Source organism: Pinus tabuliformis, chromosome 7, assembly GCF_031772625.1.
Source record: "Pinus tabuliformis cultivar Carrire ecotype Pingquan chromosome 7, CPIR1, whole genome shotgun sequence".
Lineage (NCBI taxonomy): Eukaryota > Viridiplantae > Streptophyta > Pinopsida > Pinales > Pinaceae > Pinus > Pinus tabuliformis.
In genome coordinates, this window is record NC_142293.1 from 1,678,340,185 (window position 1) to 1,678,356,856 (window position 16,672).

Sequence of the window (16,672 nt, forward strand, 5' to 3'; positions counted from 1 at the left end):
TATTGTATATTTTTTATTGATTCATTTACTTTTAGTTGTAACATAAGGGACATTCAAAAATGTCAAGGGACATTCAAAAATGTTGACAAACTTACTTATCTTACATTACACATATCTTCCCTATATGTAGAGTGGGGCGCAATTAATTATAATTATAATTATTTATTTTATTTTACTTTTATGTAATTTTCTGAAGTCAAAATGTTAATTATAATTATAATTATTTATTTTATTTTACTTTTATGTAATTTTCTGAAGTCAAAATGTTGTTATTATTATTATTATTGTGTAATTTGACCAAATCAAAATGTTCACAACAAAACAGGACAGGACATCTCTTCCACACTGAACTGGAAAGTGCCTCTCCGACACAATGATGTTCAAACATCCATATTTAGATGGCCAATATTTTAATAGGAATCTCTCTGACCATCGTCTTGGGGATAAATAAAAGGCATATATGATGCACTATGATCCATGCTACAATCATAATGTTACACTGATCTAGTAGATGATTAAGATGTCTGTAAATCTATCTCAGGTTCAAGAAACTATTCAAATGTATTCTTGCCGTATAGACAAGTGTGACAGTCGAAGTGGGTGCAACGCAAAAGAACTAAAATTTCACAAGGAAAAAGCTGAAGGTGGCCTATTACAAGCTAGTTATGGCTAATTGATACTCAACAAATCAGTCCTGATAAATGTCTGCATACTACAAATCCAAGGCCACTTATAGTTATTTAAAAATGCTAAGGTCCATCTTCCACTCCCTGCCTGCACACAACTGCAATGCCGCTTGCAAGGCAAAAATAAGTGATAGCTAATTGAAACTCAAAATATTAGTCCTGAAAGATGTTCACAACCTGTACTTCCAAAGACAAATTGGAGTGACCACTGAGAAGGTAAGGTCCCTCTTTTACTTGCCATCTCCGCACAAATGCCTTGCAGCTTGCAAGGCAAAATAAGTAAGAATTGCATCTGCACCAGCACGTTTAATACAAAGAAGTGATTCCATCATTGCCTTTGTCTCATCCAGCATTCCTTTAGCAGCTGCAGCTTTAATCATTGAGTATTCACCTGAAACCTGCATAAAACAGGTATACTGATTACATTACAATATATGTGGCTCTGGAATCAGACAGTTTTAAAAGAACCAAGCATGCAATGTAAACGTATCAATGTGATGTTGTATGTGCTATGACCCACTCTTTACCTTGATGAATGGTAGAGACAAGCGGGCTTGATTCCTCACATTGGGCTTGGTTCCTCACATTGATTGAAGGAGGATCATTCCCATAAGATTATGGTTAACAAAAATGAAAAAAGAATAACACCACAAGTCGTTAAGACCTTGTTATGTGTTCTCCCACAATGTTCAACCATTTTCAAACTATTGTCAATAATCTGAACTTGGAAATTAGCATAAATTCCTTGACAGGAAGTGTAAACTTTGCCTAATACGGCTTGCTGTGAAGCACAGGAATTCTAGTCAAATTAATCAATCATTATATAGGTGCATCCATGTTACCTGGTATGCAGATATCGGTAATGATGAGTTGTCTCGGAGAAGCCTGATCACATCCAAATAGGGCATAGCTGGCCTGACCTATCCTTGAAAACATTAAACCCATTTGAATCTCACAATAGAGAGCTTGAAAGTGAAAAAGAGTAACAAGATCATGTTTGTTAAGGAAAAACACACAATAGAAGCATGCATACTATTAGAATATCAGCTCCCTTGTCTTCATCAGTACCAGATTCAATAAGAGCTTCTTAGTGGTTTCTAGGATTCATCTGATAACTGCTTATTGAAGTTGAATTAGATGGAAGTATTCATTCAAAAGTAATCCTGAATTCTTACAGCATACCAAATAAAACTTAGAAAATGGTAAGACATCATATGTTTTCTTGTCTCCAAATCGTGGGTTAGAATGAAGAGCTTTTCTGAAAGGTCCATAATGCACTTGCATATCTGTTTAAAGACACAAGTTCATAACATTCATGGAACTGTGATCTCCATAAGTCTTTATTGAAACATCACATTCTACAATTAAGAGTAGGAAGTAAGTGTAAGAACAGTAATGAGATGGTTTAATGAAAGGTCAAGAAGGTACTTTGTTGTATATGACATAATAGACACATCTTGAAAGCCTTCTCTATCTAATGCAACTCGAATGGCTTCAACACGCCCATCCATCATATCACTTGGACTTACAACATCAGCTCCTGCCTGAGCCTGTCTCAACATACCATTTGCAAATCACTAGTGTTATGCAATCAAGGAATAAGAGTAAGTAAAATAAAAGTCAACAAGAAGATTTGAACACAATGCACATTAAATGAAGTGAAAGAACATGAGGGAAGAAGATTTACCTGGGCAACGACCTGCTTACATAGCTGATGGACTGTTTCATCATTCATAATCACCCCTAAACAAAACATGCAGATGTAGAAACACTGAAAGTTACATCCCAAGGGAAAAGTAATAAACATAGAAATGGAAAAAGAAGAAATTAAGTAATTATAAGGCTTACCATCTTCTCTAACAATTCCATCATGCCCATCAGACAAGTATGGATCCAAAGCAACATTAGTGTAAATCACCTAGAAACAAAGAAGCATAAATTCTTTGTGCCCTACATATTATACACCATGTCAAGTTTTGAAGAAGAATTAAAGTGTGATGGTAAACACATTAAGATCCAAAGCTTACCAGATCTGGATACTTGTCCTTGAGAAGTCTTATGGCTCTAGGTACAAGCCCATTTTCATTGTAGGCTTCATCCCCTGTGGGTGACTGATTAAAACAGTGTTCTGGTTCAGACATTGCTAACCAGAAAAAAGAAAAGAAAAGACCATGCACAGCAAAATACTGAACATTCAAACCTTCAGAGCATTAGAAATTTTAGGGAAAAGCACCACACTGTTAACACCAACATTGCGAGCCTTATATACCTGCATAATACCAGCGAATTTGACCTTAGATTCAGCAGTGTCAAAAAGGTGAAACTGAATGGGAAAAAATGTTGTGAACAAAATAACTTGAATATTCTAACAAAGTGACCAGCTAATCATGCATAAATATGAAAGCATGACCATTTAATAGAAAATATCCATTAGAAATTAAAATTCTTAGAATGTAGTCTTGCAGAATCTCTTCAATCAATCCATTCTGCCAACCGAGCCTGAAACAACTTGGCATTGCTCCTATTGGGCTATCCTCTTCCCCTGTAATTGAAAAAGAACAGCAACTCTAATTTAGAAAAAGGATGTTTTGTGTGCTTGTTAGAGAAATAAGAATCAAATTAAACAAATATTTATTATATCAAAGATACCATAGCAACAAATTGTTTTATATCAAAAATACAAAAGCAACAAATTGTTCACTAACCTTCATGAATGAAAAGGGGAAGGATAAAATTTGCAGGAGATATAGTTGTTTCCTGGAAGGCAGCTCTCAGAGTAGCTGATTTGTGGTTGCGACAAGGATGTTTCAACATTGGCTACCAAGAAAATCAAAACATATATATGTTACATGCACCATCATTGTGAACGTCACAGCCATGTCTTCCAAAGTAATGCCTTAACCAGTTTAATTCCATCCATCTTCTTAGTTACAAAATATAATTATATCCATGCATATTTATCATGCAAGATAATTTTCTGAGAATTTGAAATTCAATAAAATACTGTGTTTGGCATATATATACAAGAGGAGAAATAGCTGGAGTTCCACGTGGAGAATGAGGCTTGGGTGGAGCAGCAGGCGCTGGGGGTGGATTTCCTGCTATAACAGCTGCCTCACATTCCTCAATAGTTTGTCTTGTTTGTGTCACATTTGCAGCCTCTGCTCTTATTAACTGCTTTTTCCCAGGCGATCGACTTTTAACGCACAAGGAAGATGGCTGGCAGAAGATGCCAGTACGCCGCAAACCAACATAGCCCACATTATTTATGTGTTCCACTGTTATAGTGTTAAAAGGTGCACCAACCACTGCAAGGGCCATGATTACTGGTATGCTCCAAAAGAAAGATGGTCGCTCACTCTCTTATTAGAAGAGATATCCTGATTCAAAACATAATAACCCTGATGAACAGGAAAAACCTCAGCCAATAAATATTTAGATAGGATAAATTATACCGAAACTAAAACAAAGAAAACAAAAGTCAATTCCCTCTAGCATTAAAGTTTCTTTCACAGCAAAAACAAAAAGGTAGTGGCAAAAATTATAGTTGCTGTTTCCTCTTTCTTTCTTTTTTTCATTATTTTCCTAGATATTTGACAGATTAGCAGCAACTTTAGTATAGAATTCAGAACCCTAGGAAATTGACAACCAATGTAGCAACAACTGCTAGCTTATGAAAAGCTTATGAAAACTTAAGCGATCAGTGCGAATAAAATTTTCACTAAACAAAGAAACCTGAGACAAATAAGTGCCTTGAAGCCACAAAAAAGCCAAGTTACAAAGTCTTGCACAGTGATAGAGTCTATTAATCATGGCAGTCAAAAGCCTAATAAACTAAACCAGTGAAAACAGAAAAATTAAACAATCAAATTACAAAGCCAATGAAACCAGAAATAGCTAAATACAAAGTTCAAACAGTAATTGCAATCAAATTTCAGTGGTTGAAACATTTCAATACTCTGAAGCATGTTCTAACTAGGCATGACTATATCAATGTCAGTTCAGCCACTTGAAAACTAAATAACAAGTAGATATCAATAAAACTAAATAGGTCCTTTTTCAATTGGATTTATCTTGAGTGGTTGCAAAGAATGATTGGTGTTATCTCACAGGTATTCCTTAGAGCAGAGTCCCAATTTTCCTAACCTAAGGGGATTTCCCTGGATTTGATTCCAATTTATCGTTTTGTATGAACAAGAGTCTGATTTGGATTAGATTTTTTATCCTTTCTTAAATTGATAACCTATTCAAATTAAAGCTCAATTCCAAGGTGACACTGATCTTACAAATATCATAAGATTTCATCTGGCTTTATCCAAATTGCAAGATACCATATGTATATCATAAAATCAAATATTGATACCCATTCAATAGTGGTTTATGCAATCACGAATCAAATCTAAGTAAACAAATTTGTTATCAGAACTCTGATTGCATCATGAAATTATTACATAAATAGCACATATGTCCAATGGCAAGATAAATCCAAATCAAGTTCGCAAGTGAGACCATGAAACCAACTTATGTAATGATGAGCTCATGCCAAGGGATTAATGTTTCATTTACATCACTATTCAAATAGAGATAAGTCATCAGCAAATTTATCCAAGAGATCCTTTAACTATTTCAGAATTGTGTGAATTAAATGTAATTGGAATATTTCCCAAAATAGTCTTCCTCAACATAAATTTATCATGCCAAAATTTGTGTACCAATCTAAAATATCTATTTGATGATATTTGAATCTGATAACCAGCCATTTTTAAAGAACAATATGCATCATAAATTTGCAACCATATTTGTTAATTATGAATTCCAACCATGTATAAGTAATAACAAATGTTGCTTAGGTGAGAATGTTATCATATCATAGTTTGCTTCATTGACCAATGACATAAACAATGATCGCACAGTAGAGAGTATGTAATGAGACCACGAAATTAGAGAAAATGTTCCATTCACTGGGCACACATTAAATCATCCATTTGTTAAGTTTTAAAAATATTTAAATGAGATACTAAACACTTTCTTTAGTCAATCAGGTCTGCCAAGGATGATTCAGTTGCAATGCATGAAACTACAATCAATGCTTTATATCACGATTTGGGGCAAATTTGCTTTCAAACAGATCGTTTGCAAGTTAATGATATTTTCTGTAATAGAGAATATTCATAAACAAATATTTTCACTAGAGTTTTGAACTGAACATATGCAAATCAATGCCAGCACCAATATCTGTAAATTTTGCATGATAACACCATCAATGTCACCGACTCACAATAGGTATCCAAATTGATTCTAATGATTTGCTGGCCTGGCAAAATAATTGTAAATGTATAAAGTTCAAAAGAATCTGAACTATTTTGTAAAAATTATCACTGTTCACAAAACCAAGCCATACCCCTTGAACCCCGACAAGATATTAAAAAAAAGGGCAAAAGGTGCTTCAATTATGACACATAAGCAGAAAAGGCATCATATCACCTTCAGCAATCAGAAAATAACGATTGACACATAAATTATTGTCATTTAAATGCTCAGTGAATATAATTTTATGTGGTGAAGGGAAAAACAAATTTTTCAGATTAAATTTTTGATGTGTCTTTGATATGGTTTAAATGCTTTGAAAAAAAAATGGTATTAATCATAAAAATCAATTAAACCAAACAAACTTACCAGTATTTATACCTGTTTAATAAACCTTTTTGTACAGTCAAATTAAACTCGAAATTCTTCCCTGGAACTGGCAAAGAAATGGGTGGCTCAAAACTGGCAGAGAAATGGCCAAGAGCTGTAGGGATGTCACCAGTGACTCGAATGTGGAAGGACTGTTCGTGGAAATCAGTAGAGAGCCGCATGTAGTTGAATGAAGTGGAAGTCGTATGGGGCCAAATTGGCCAGGTCCAACATTGTGGATGCCAGGGGTCTCAGCCGAGTGAAATGGCTAATGATGCTGTCGGTTTCGGCCGCTGGCTCCAGGTGAGCTTGGAGTGTGGCTGTATTAGCTTTTGCATATGGATTAGAATGGTGAGCTCAAATCTCGATGCCCCTATTCTTGACTTTGGATAACACAATTTTACTCAAGTTCTTTTTTCTTATCTTTTGATTTTTTACTTTTTTAAGGAATTAAACTCCCAAAAAAATATCTAAGTTCAAAATCAAACAAATAAAAATCTAAAAGAAATTAAAATCTAAATCTAGATAACTCCAAAATGAAATTCATTTTTAAATAAAACCTAATTTAAATGAAAATCAAATTAAGATCTAACAATATTTAAATCTAAGTTCAAAGAAATTTGCATACCCGATCTAAGATAGATGTTTCCCACGATAATGGTCTTTCCCCTTGCAAGCCCGATGGATATAGGAGGGGCACTACTTGGGAAACCTGACCAAGATAGCATAGTCTCATTTCTCCCTATTCTATGCTTACCACTCTCCATCTTACATTACAAGTCCTATATTCCACCTTCCTTGATTCCACTGACCATTGGTTCTTTGGAATACATTCTCGTACCTGGGTAGGGCTCGGAACTTTGCAATGGGAGGTTGATGCAGTGAAAAGAACAAGAAAAAACATATTATGGCAACAATCAAAAACAAAAGAAGATCAAAATGCAAAAGATGGTCGAGACATACACATTAGCACACGGGCAAAATCCTAGCATGTGCTCTACCTCATTTATTATGGCCATCCCCCGGTGCCTAAGCAAATGTTGCTCTTCATATTATGAGAAGGAACCATTGCATGTCCAAACCCCTGGTGAGCAATGAGTTGTCTCACCATTAAGAGAGCAATGATCGTTATACATCATACAAAGCAAGTCCTAACCCTTTGAGCTATGAGCAGTGATACAAATAAAAAATCAAGAAAAAGTAAAAGGCACACAAGAGGGGTGGAAAAACAAAGGTCAAGTTAGTAACTCATGCATCCACAATTGCTCCCTCCCCACATCTATACACTCAGGATGAGGAGCCCATCATAGTTGGTCCCTTTGACCATGGCACTTGGCCATGAAGTCTTTTCCCCTTCGTTCCATCATTATTCACATGATACCTATCAATTGAAGGGTGGACCAAGGACATGTCACTTCCCCTTGGGGGCTAGAAACACCTAATAGGGTGGTCTATTAGCCACTCCTACCTAGGGAGGTAACACCATTGTGAGTTCAAAGCCTTAATTTTGGAAGGGAAGCCTTATTTGAAGTGTCAAATTGCCCATTTCTTTCAAGCTTGGTTCACTTAGATGCAAAAATGATTAAATGTACCTAATAACATAGTTGTTATCTCTCGATACTGTGTGTAATTGTCGGGTGATTCCACAGCCATGGCTTGGGCAAATTAACTAGGGCCCAAGTCTCTTAGAGGAGCATATTGACACTCACAAGTGGAGCGTTGAGAGCCATGGGACTCCAAGTAGTAGCATAGCATCATACATATATGTGGGCACCTCCAGCACCCACAGCATTCTAGCACTTTTCCCTACATTGATGGATTTTATTGGATGATGCACGTAGACCTAGCATGCCCCCAACCAGCTTAGCACTCTTAGAGGGAGGGTAGTTGATCCAGGGCCTAGAGGAGGATGGTCTCACACCTTGAGACATGGGAGGGCTAGCACCACCTTGAAAGCCCCCAACATTGGAGCAGAGACATGCATTTTGAACACTTGGAGACCCATGAGACCACTTTTGTGCCCCAAGATCAAAATTGGGGTCCACAGAGGAGCATTGACAAAGACCTAAGGACCAACCTTTAAGAGGTGATTTTAAAGGGCTTCTACCCACATCTTGGAACCAAGAAGCCTCAATGCTAGCCCTAGGAGGGCTTCCGCATGCATGATGTCATCATTCTCTCTTATGACTCGAACGTGCGGGAAAGAGTTATGTTTTATCTACTAGGTCGACGTGTGACCTAGCTTGTGTCTAGCACATTATTTTATTGTTTCAGGGGGCATTAGGCTAAAATTAGAGGTTGAACTCCTCATATAAGTAGAGGAGACATTCATTGTATCAAATCATCATCACAACTTGGAGATTTCGGCCTCTCTTTAGAGAATTTTGACCCTCTTCTCTTGTGGTAGAGAAGTGACCTATGAAAGCACTTTGATATTTAAAGCGAATCATTTGTCTTTGGAGCTATTGTCTTGGATCAATGGATGAATTATATTGCATGTTGTCTTTGTAAGTGAGCTTATTGTTGAATATCTATTTTCTTTATGTCTAATGTATGGAATACTCTGAATCTAGGGTTTTGATATTGTGCCCCAATTTTTTGAATATCAGGTGTCGTTATTTGCATGCATTACTCATTAAATAAAATGTGAATGATAATCATAATAGTGAACTTTGATTAGCTCTCCCATGAAACTTCTTGATCCCTTGGATAGATAATTGCAGGGGTTGTTGGTGCTAGGGCATCAATTATCCTTCCTCTTTAGAACTTTTTAGTCATTTATCAACTCATAGACTCCATCCACCCAAGAATAAGGCATTGGTCCTCCAATGTTGATGATCATTTTGACTTTAATCTATAAATTTTCTCTCTCCTCTCCTTGCCCTAATTTGGCCCCTTTAAGGCCAAACAACCAAGCTAGGGCTTGGTGTGAATTCCTAGGGAAGAGGAATTTCCGAAGTGAGAGCCTAAATGCCAAGAGGATAATGGTTGCCACAAAATCCTTCCTTTTGGTATGTATTCACTTCAATTTCGTCCATAAATTTATTTGCCCTAGTTACTAGTCCTAAGTTAACCATAGTTTGGATTTAGCTTCAACTTGGGGCTTTTTGAGGGCTTCATGTGCCTTGTTCTTATTGAAAATCATTATTGGAAACCCTTTATCTTTGCCTTGACCTTTGGCCATCCCAACACTCAACCCACTAATCAAGCCATAGGTCTTGTGCCTCATCTAATAGGCCTCTATCAAGAAAGTTAATTACCTCCTATTGGAACCTTGAGCCTAAATTGTGTCTTTCTTATATCGTATACCTAGAATACATATTAGGTGACCTTCACATATACCAGGACTCCTCCCATCGATGAAAATTTGTAAAGAGCAGGGGGTTTTGGCTATGGTGACAGTGGGCCAATACCCCATTGTTGTCTCTCAGTCTAGTAGCCTTGTAGAGTGTCCTTCTCCAAGGCCTGCTAGATTTTGTAGCAATGGTACCTATTGGAGAGATATGATCTATGGAGCATATTGTGTTTTGGAGCTTTGTTCTCGTCTTTGGACAAGTTGCCTTGGATCAATGATTGGATTGTACATGCATATTATCTTGTAAGTGCTTTTTTATTGAAAACTTTTTTATTTCATTTCTAATGTATGGAATAAATTGATGATCTAGGTTAAATATCATGCCCTAATTTTGTTGAATATCAATTGTATTGAAAACTAGGTCATATTATTGCATGCATTACTCATTGTATGATATGTTAATGGCAATCCCCTTAGTGATCCTACATTAGACTTCCCAAGTGAATTTTGATCCCTCACAAATGTAATAGTTAGGGTTTTGATGCTAGGGCATCAAAATATCCTTACTCCTTCGCAAATTCTAGCCAACCTTAATAATCCATAGACTCCATCAACCTTAGACTATGCATTGACCATCCATTGTTGATGATCAAGTCAACTATTATCTACAAAACTGAATTTTCTCTCTTTCCATAATTTGGCCCTCTTAAGGCCAATAAGCCTAGCTAGGGTAAGTGTGAATTGGCTAGGAAGTTCAATTCTTGGTCTTGGAAGGTCTCAACATCAAGGGTTGTAGTGGTTGCCTCAAAATCATTCCCTTTGGTGGTCATTCTTTCCATTTTCATCCATAAATTATCTTGCCCTAGTTGTTTGTCCTAGGATAAAACCCTAGTTTGGTTATAGCTTCAACTTGAGGGCTTGTTGAAGGTTTCATGTGCCTTTACCTTGCTAACACTCACTATTGGAAACATTTTCTTGGCTCCTTGACCTTAGGTCATCCCAACTCTCAACCTATCAATCAAACCCTAGGTCTTGTGTTGCCTCAATTTGGCCTCTCTATGGAAAGAGAATTGCTTCTTCTTCATTGTTGGAGCCTTGCACCTAAGTTGAGCCTCTCTTAGAAGCTTCATAGTCACCTTATACCTTGAAAACTTCAAAACCTAGAATATTCATTATAGGTGACCTTATGCCGAGACTCCTCCCATTGGTGAAAGTTCGTAAAGAGCGGGGGTAGTAGTTGTGGTGATAGTGGGCTACTACCTTATTGTTGTCACTTAGTCTAGTGATAGCTTTCTAGGGTACCCCTCTCCAAGGCCTGGTAGATTTTGCGACAACATTGTCTGTTGTTCATTTCCATTTGTTAAAAGCTTGATTTAGTCATGTGTATTTTAGCTCATAAAATCAGATTGGAAGTGTTTAAGTTAATGCATTAACTGTGAAGTTTTTATTGGAGACTAAAATCAGAGTATTAGCTAAGTGTTTGACGAAAGTCCTGCAAGATAAAAGTAGCTAAGTCATGTGTATTTCAGCTCATAAAATCAGATTGGATATGTTTAAGTTAATGCATTAACAGTGAAGTTTTTATTGTAGACTAAAATTAGAGTATTATATAAGTGTTTGATGAAAGTCCTACAAGAGAACTAGCTTGTAGGTGAAATTCTAACATGGTATCAGAGCCAAGTTGGCAGAATAGTTGAGAACAGTAAATTAAACAGGGATTTCTAGTTGAGAGAGAGTTCGTGTTCATTCTTGGATAGATTTGAAATCTTGTGATGGTAAGCATGTCAATGACAACAAGGTTAAGGGTGGAGGATAGGTTGAATGGGACTAATAATTTAAGCCCATGGAAGTAGAGGTTTGTATTGGTGTTTTAGGAGTTTGAACTATGGGGTATCGTTGAGAAGAAAGTGACACTTCCCACTAATCCAATATAGTTGGTTGATTTTAACAAGAGGAATGTTAAGGCCAGCAAGCTCCTTCTAGATGTTATTAAAGACCACCTTATTCCCCATGTTTTGAGGAAACTTATGCCTTTGAGATGTGGATTTCCTTAATTAAACTTTTCTAGAGCACTAATGAGAATAGAAAGATGGTGTTGTGGGAAAAACTAAGGCAAACTAAGATGACCAAAATTGACATTGTATCCTCATACCTCATCAAGATCACTCAAGTGAGAGATGAGTTGGCAACCGTCGAAGAAACCATCTCTGATGAGTAATTGGTTAGATCAGCCATGAGTGGTTTTTCCAAGGAGTGGAATGCCTTCATTGATGGGATAGTTGCCCATGAGAAACTTCCAAATTGGGGAAGAATGTGGGATGATTTCCATCAAGAGGAGATAAGGCGAAATGCCAAGAGTGGTGGGAAGTGTGGTCGATAAGAAGAGGAGAATGTTGCTCTTACTACAAAGAGCAAAGGCAAACGTAAGGTAAAGAGAAGTGAGGGATCTGCTTCTATGAAGGACATGAGCAAAGTGAAATGCTTTGCATGTCACAACACTGGTCACTATGCAAGCCAATGTCCATACAAGAAGAAGAAGAAAGAGACTTAGGAAACAGTAGTAGCATCAACTAAGATTGATGACTTTGCTAAGAAATTTGAGAAAAAAATTCTCTTATTGCTTGTATTTTAGATAGTAGAATTGTTGTGTATGAGGACAGTGGGTTATGGCTAGTGGACAGTACAGCATCCAGTCACGTGACAGGGATGAGGTCAGTGTTTCGCGGTATTTCAAAGACAGGCTCAGACTGCCATGTGAGTTTTGGAGCTAGCAACACGCATGCAGTGAAGGGGGTTGGATGTGTCAGATTTCAGCTAGAGTCAGGAGGACTTCTGGAGGTGACAGAGACATTGTTTGTTCCAAGACTGACAGTACACTTGCTCTCAGTGTCAACCTTGGAGGAGGATGGATATAGAGTTTTGTTCCGGGATGGATAGGTGCTTCTATATTCATAGAAAGTGACCTTGGAAGCAACGGTAGTGCTTGGCATCAGACAAGGGCAGTTATACAAGTTGTTGGGACAGCCTATGGGTGTATCCGAGAGGATCTTGGATACATGATCAGTGTCAGTTACTAAGAGGGGACATGTGACTTGGAAGAGTGAGTCTTCAAGTACTGCCAGGAGACTTAGTTGGTATAACGTGGCATTGATAGATGCTCAGGAGTGTGACTTCTTGAAGCATTTTTGGTTGTGGCAGGCTCTCAGCTCAAGTTTCAAGTCAAGTAGTAGGACAAGCTTCTGGGTCAGAGGGAGCAACTACAGGCACTAAGATGGGCTTCGAGACAGGTCCAGGTGATGGAGGTGCCAAAAGTACCTCCCTCACTAAGAGGGAGTGTTAGTTTTTCGTAGCTTGGAGGTTCTCCTGCATTGGTAGTGCCTAGCATGTAGAAGTGACTGAGCACATTTCATTCCCTAGCAGTGTTACTTGGGAGCGGGAGCGGGAGCGGGGAGCGGGAGCGGAAGCGGGAGCGGAAGCGGGAGCGGAAGCGGGAGCGGAAGCGGGAGCGGGAGCGACCATTTTCAGAAGCTCCCGGTTTGGGAGCGAATCGGGGAGCGATTTTTTAAAAATATATATATTTTTTATATTTTTTTAATTTTTGATACATATATGTCAACAAAAACATGTAGAATGATGAAATAAACATAAAAAACATAAAAAAACATAAATTGATCATTGAACCATATCACATCAATCATCTAGAAATTATAATCGTCATCAACCTTAGTAAAATAATAAATTAAAATAACATTCAATTCAATAACATTTATCATCATTGATCACCAAAGTAACAAGTTGTACTTGTAAGCCAAGTTTAACCATTACAAGAAGTAATATCGAAGATATTTCTAAGTCCTAACTTCTAACTGTTAACATGATATGAAATGTTAAAAATTTATAAAATGAAACATGAATAATGAGATGAAATGAAACAACTTTAGTCTTTCACAAAGCATCATATTCATAATTCACAATCATTACCAATGAGTTATAATTGCCAAGGCCCAACTTCAAACTTCAAATTTTCATTGTCACAGTCACCAGTGATATAATGTTTACAAAAAATATCATAATGTCATAATGATATGAAAGAGTCAAGAGTCAAGAGTCAAGGACTCAAAACTCAACACTGAACAGTTATGAAAACTAAAGTGACAAGTCACAAGTCTAATAGAAACTAAAAAAGACAAGTAAACTGTAAATCTACAAGTGGCCCTTGCCACGAGAGTCTCCAGGAGTATAAGTAGGTCTTGGCGGTCTTCTAGGAGTCTCCCGCCCAGACCGACGACCAGAACTAGAGCCTCCACGCGAGGGTGTCGATGGAGGTGGCGACAGCAATGGAACAAGACTCGGGCCCCGAGAACTGGATGGTGGAGGTGGAGGTGGCATGGCTGCTGCAGCTGCTTCAGCTTCATCCCGTACAAGCTCATCTTCTAGTTCTTCCATATGTACAATGCCATCTTCCAAATTGTCGTCCTTAGGGTGATTGTCCCAAATTTTATATGTGGGATCTTCATTAGCCCGATCACAGTAATGGCTCAACAACCTCAAATTGTAGTGCACATAAACCAAGCTTTCTGCTCGGTTTTCGTTGAGCCTGTTTCTTTTCACATTATGTATATAACTGTAGGTGCTCCAACACCTCTCTGCAGAAGAAGAATTTACAACCTGTGCAAGAACTTTCAATGCCAATTTTCGCAAAAGTCCGTCGCCGCCATCTGTTTCCCACCATGTGAGAGAATCAAATTTATCTTTGTCGTCCATTGCATGGAAGTTACCATACAAACCACTGCCAGTGAAGTATCTGCCTATTTCAAGGCGCACAGCTGCACATTCCTCCCTGTCAGGCACCAACTTTTCTAATGCATCCAGATATCCTTTAGTTACCTCTCGATCTAAATGGGGTTTGGTCCTAACACCACCCCCTGCTGCAGGTTTGCCCAACCAAGAATCTGAGTAGTATTTTGGCGTAAGGATATACGCCAAGCAATGTAGTGGAAGGTTAAGCCTTTTCCACCGTTGACACACACAATCGTGAATCAGATTGTACAAGTCGGGATCTCTGTTATTAACAATGTCTTTTATTTCCCCCAACATGGTATCCATTTGCTCATACACCTCACCAATCACTGGTTTGTCTGTATCTGCAAACCGAATCATGTTATAAATTGGCTTGGTGAAATCCAATACCTGTCTCACAGTTGTCCAAAACTGCCCATCAAGAGCGGCCTCCTCCACCGTTTCAAAACCTGCAATGTCAGCTACATTTGTAGCCCTTTCCTTTAACACCTGCCAATTTGGACTTGATACCATGCTAGCTAAACCCTCTCTTACCTTCAAAAGGCGCCTGAAGGTGAGGTAATAGCTACCAAATCTAGTCCTCGCAATCTTCAGCAACTCCAATCTCGAGTGACTGCGGAAAAGGCCATGGGTATTGCTATGATTTGTAATAAATTTTATCATTTTTTTTCCTTTCTTGTACAAATCACCAATCCATTGGTATTGTTCATTTTTGTTTTTGACAATATCATGCAACAGAAGGTTCAATGTGTGAACCAAACATCCAGACCAAAATATGTTCGGGTATCTATCCTCAATAATTGCTCCCGCTGCCTTACAATTAGGAGCATTATCAGTGATGACTTGGATGACATTGTATGGGCCAATACGCTCAATTGTTTCAAGCAATGCTTCTGCAATGTTGATAGCGGTCTTGAACTTGTCTGAGTAATCATGTGCAGCTAGAAAAATGGGACCACTTCGAGACACAGCGAGAACACTTATCAATGGCTTGCCTTTTACATTTGTCCATCCATCAGATACAATGGACACCCCATTGTCAGTCCAAGAACTTGTCATTTTATTCAAAGAATGTGATATTTTTGCTTTTTCATGATCAAGGCCAACTGTTCTTGCCTTGTCATACCCAGGGCTCTTGTATCCTTTAGGGGCATCATTTATGGCAGAAACCATTTCGTGCCAATAAGGTGAGCGTAGAACATTGAATGGTATCCCATTTGCATAGAGGAACTTGTAAATGTTTGAATCCACATCATTCCTACACCCCTCATCAAGGAAATCTGATATGGTTCTACGGCGTAAAGATGATGACCCTAAGCCTCCATGTCCATATCCACTGCCTTGGGAGGATGCTGAAGGAGTTCTTTGTGAGCTTTCAAAGAAACCCCTTGATCTTTTTGCTTTGTATTGGGCGTCCTCCTCTTCCTTTATGTATTTGGCTCTATCTTCTGTTGACACCTTGTCGCAAGTTCTGATTCCTATTTGTTTCTCTCCATCCCATGCCCTTTTCCCGCAAAGGTGTCTTCTCAAACGGGTGTATGAGCCTGTGAAATCAGAATTGCAATGGGGGCAATGAAATTTAGTGGTTCCACCCCCTCTCCCTGCTTCAGGCCTCTGAACATATTTCCACAATGGAGTTTGGTCTTGTTTAGTTTTTTGACCCTCATGTTCACCCTCCTCCACATCCTCCTCACTGGGGTTTTCACCTATTTGACTTCCTCCGGCTTCTTCATCCACCTCTTCAGTTTCAGGCCCCCTCCGTTTCCTACTCTCCACCACCATAATAACCAGAAAAGGGACCAGGAAGAGGAAAATGCCAATAAAAATCCCCAGGTCCATCGTGTTTGATGTTTGTAGGGTTTGAGTCTTGAATCTGCAAATTAATTTAGTTTATTGGGATTAATTCATTTAATTTATTAATTTAATTTAAATTAATGATCTTTAAACTCAAACAGGTAAATTAAACTAACCAAACTAACCATCTAACCAGCTAAACTAACTAAATGATTAAGTTACTTACCTCTGCAAGCTTGCTCCTCGCTCCTTGGCACTTGCTCCTCGCTCCTCAGCTCTGGCTCCTTGCTCCTCAGCTCTTGCTCCTTGCTCCTTTGCTCTCAAACTCAAGCTCAATCTCATTGAAATGATTTTGTTTTGGCCCATTGGGCTTATAAATCCAAAAAAATAAGTTAAATTTTTTGTTTTTTTCGGGTCCGCG

The 16,672-nt window shown here is 38.1% G+C and overlaps 1 pseudogene across 1 annotated transcript in view; it reads right to left on the bottom strand.

Annotated features, from left to right (window-relative positions):
- Positions 1-406: 406 nt before the first annotated feature.
- LOC149254902 (delta-aminolevulinic acid dehydratase, chloroplastic-like) overlaps positions 407-16,672 on the bottom strand; it is a 37,401-nt pseudogene continuing 21,135 nt past the window's right edge. The window contains exons 2-13 of the transcript XR_016267198.1: positions 3,711-4,087; positions 3,392-3,503; positions 3,157-3,228; positions 2,887-2,957; positions 2,714-2,797; positions 2,535-2,604; positions 2,374-2,429; positions 2,115-2,236; positions 1,896-1,972; positions 1,720-1,794; positions 1,529-1,606; positions 407-1,084 (exon numbers count right to left, since the gene is read on the bottom strand). The product of XR_016267198.1 is annotated as a delta-aminolevulinic acid dehydratase, chloroplastic-like (transcript). The remainder of the gene's footprint in view (positions 1,085-1,528; positions 1,607-1,719; positions 1,795-1,895; positions 1,973-2,114; positions 2,237-2,373; positions 2,430-2,534; positions 2,605-2,713; positions 2,798-2,886; positions 2,958-3,156; positions 3,229-3,391; positions 3,504-3,710; positions 4,088-16,672) is intronic.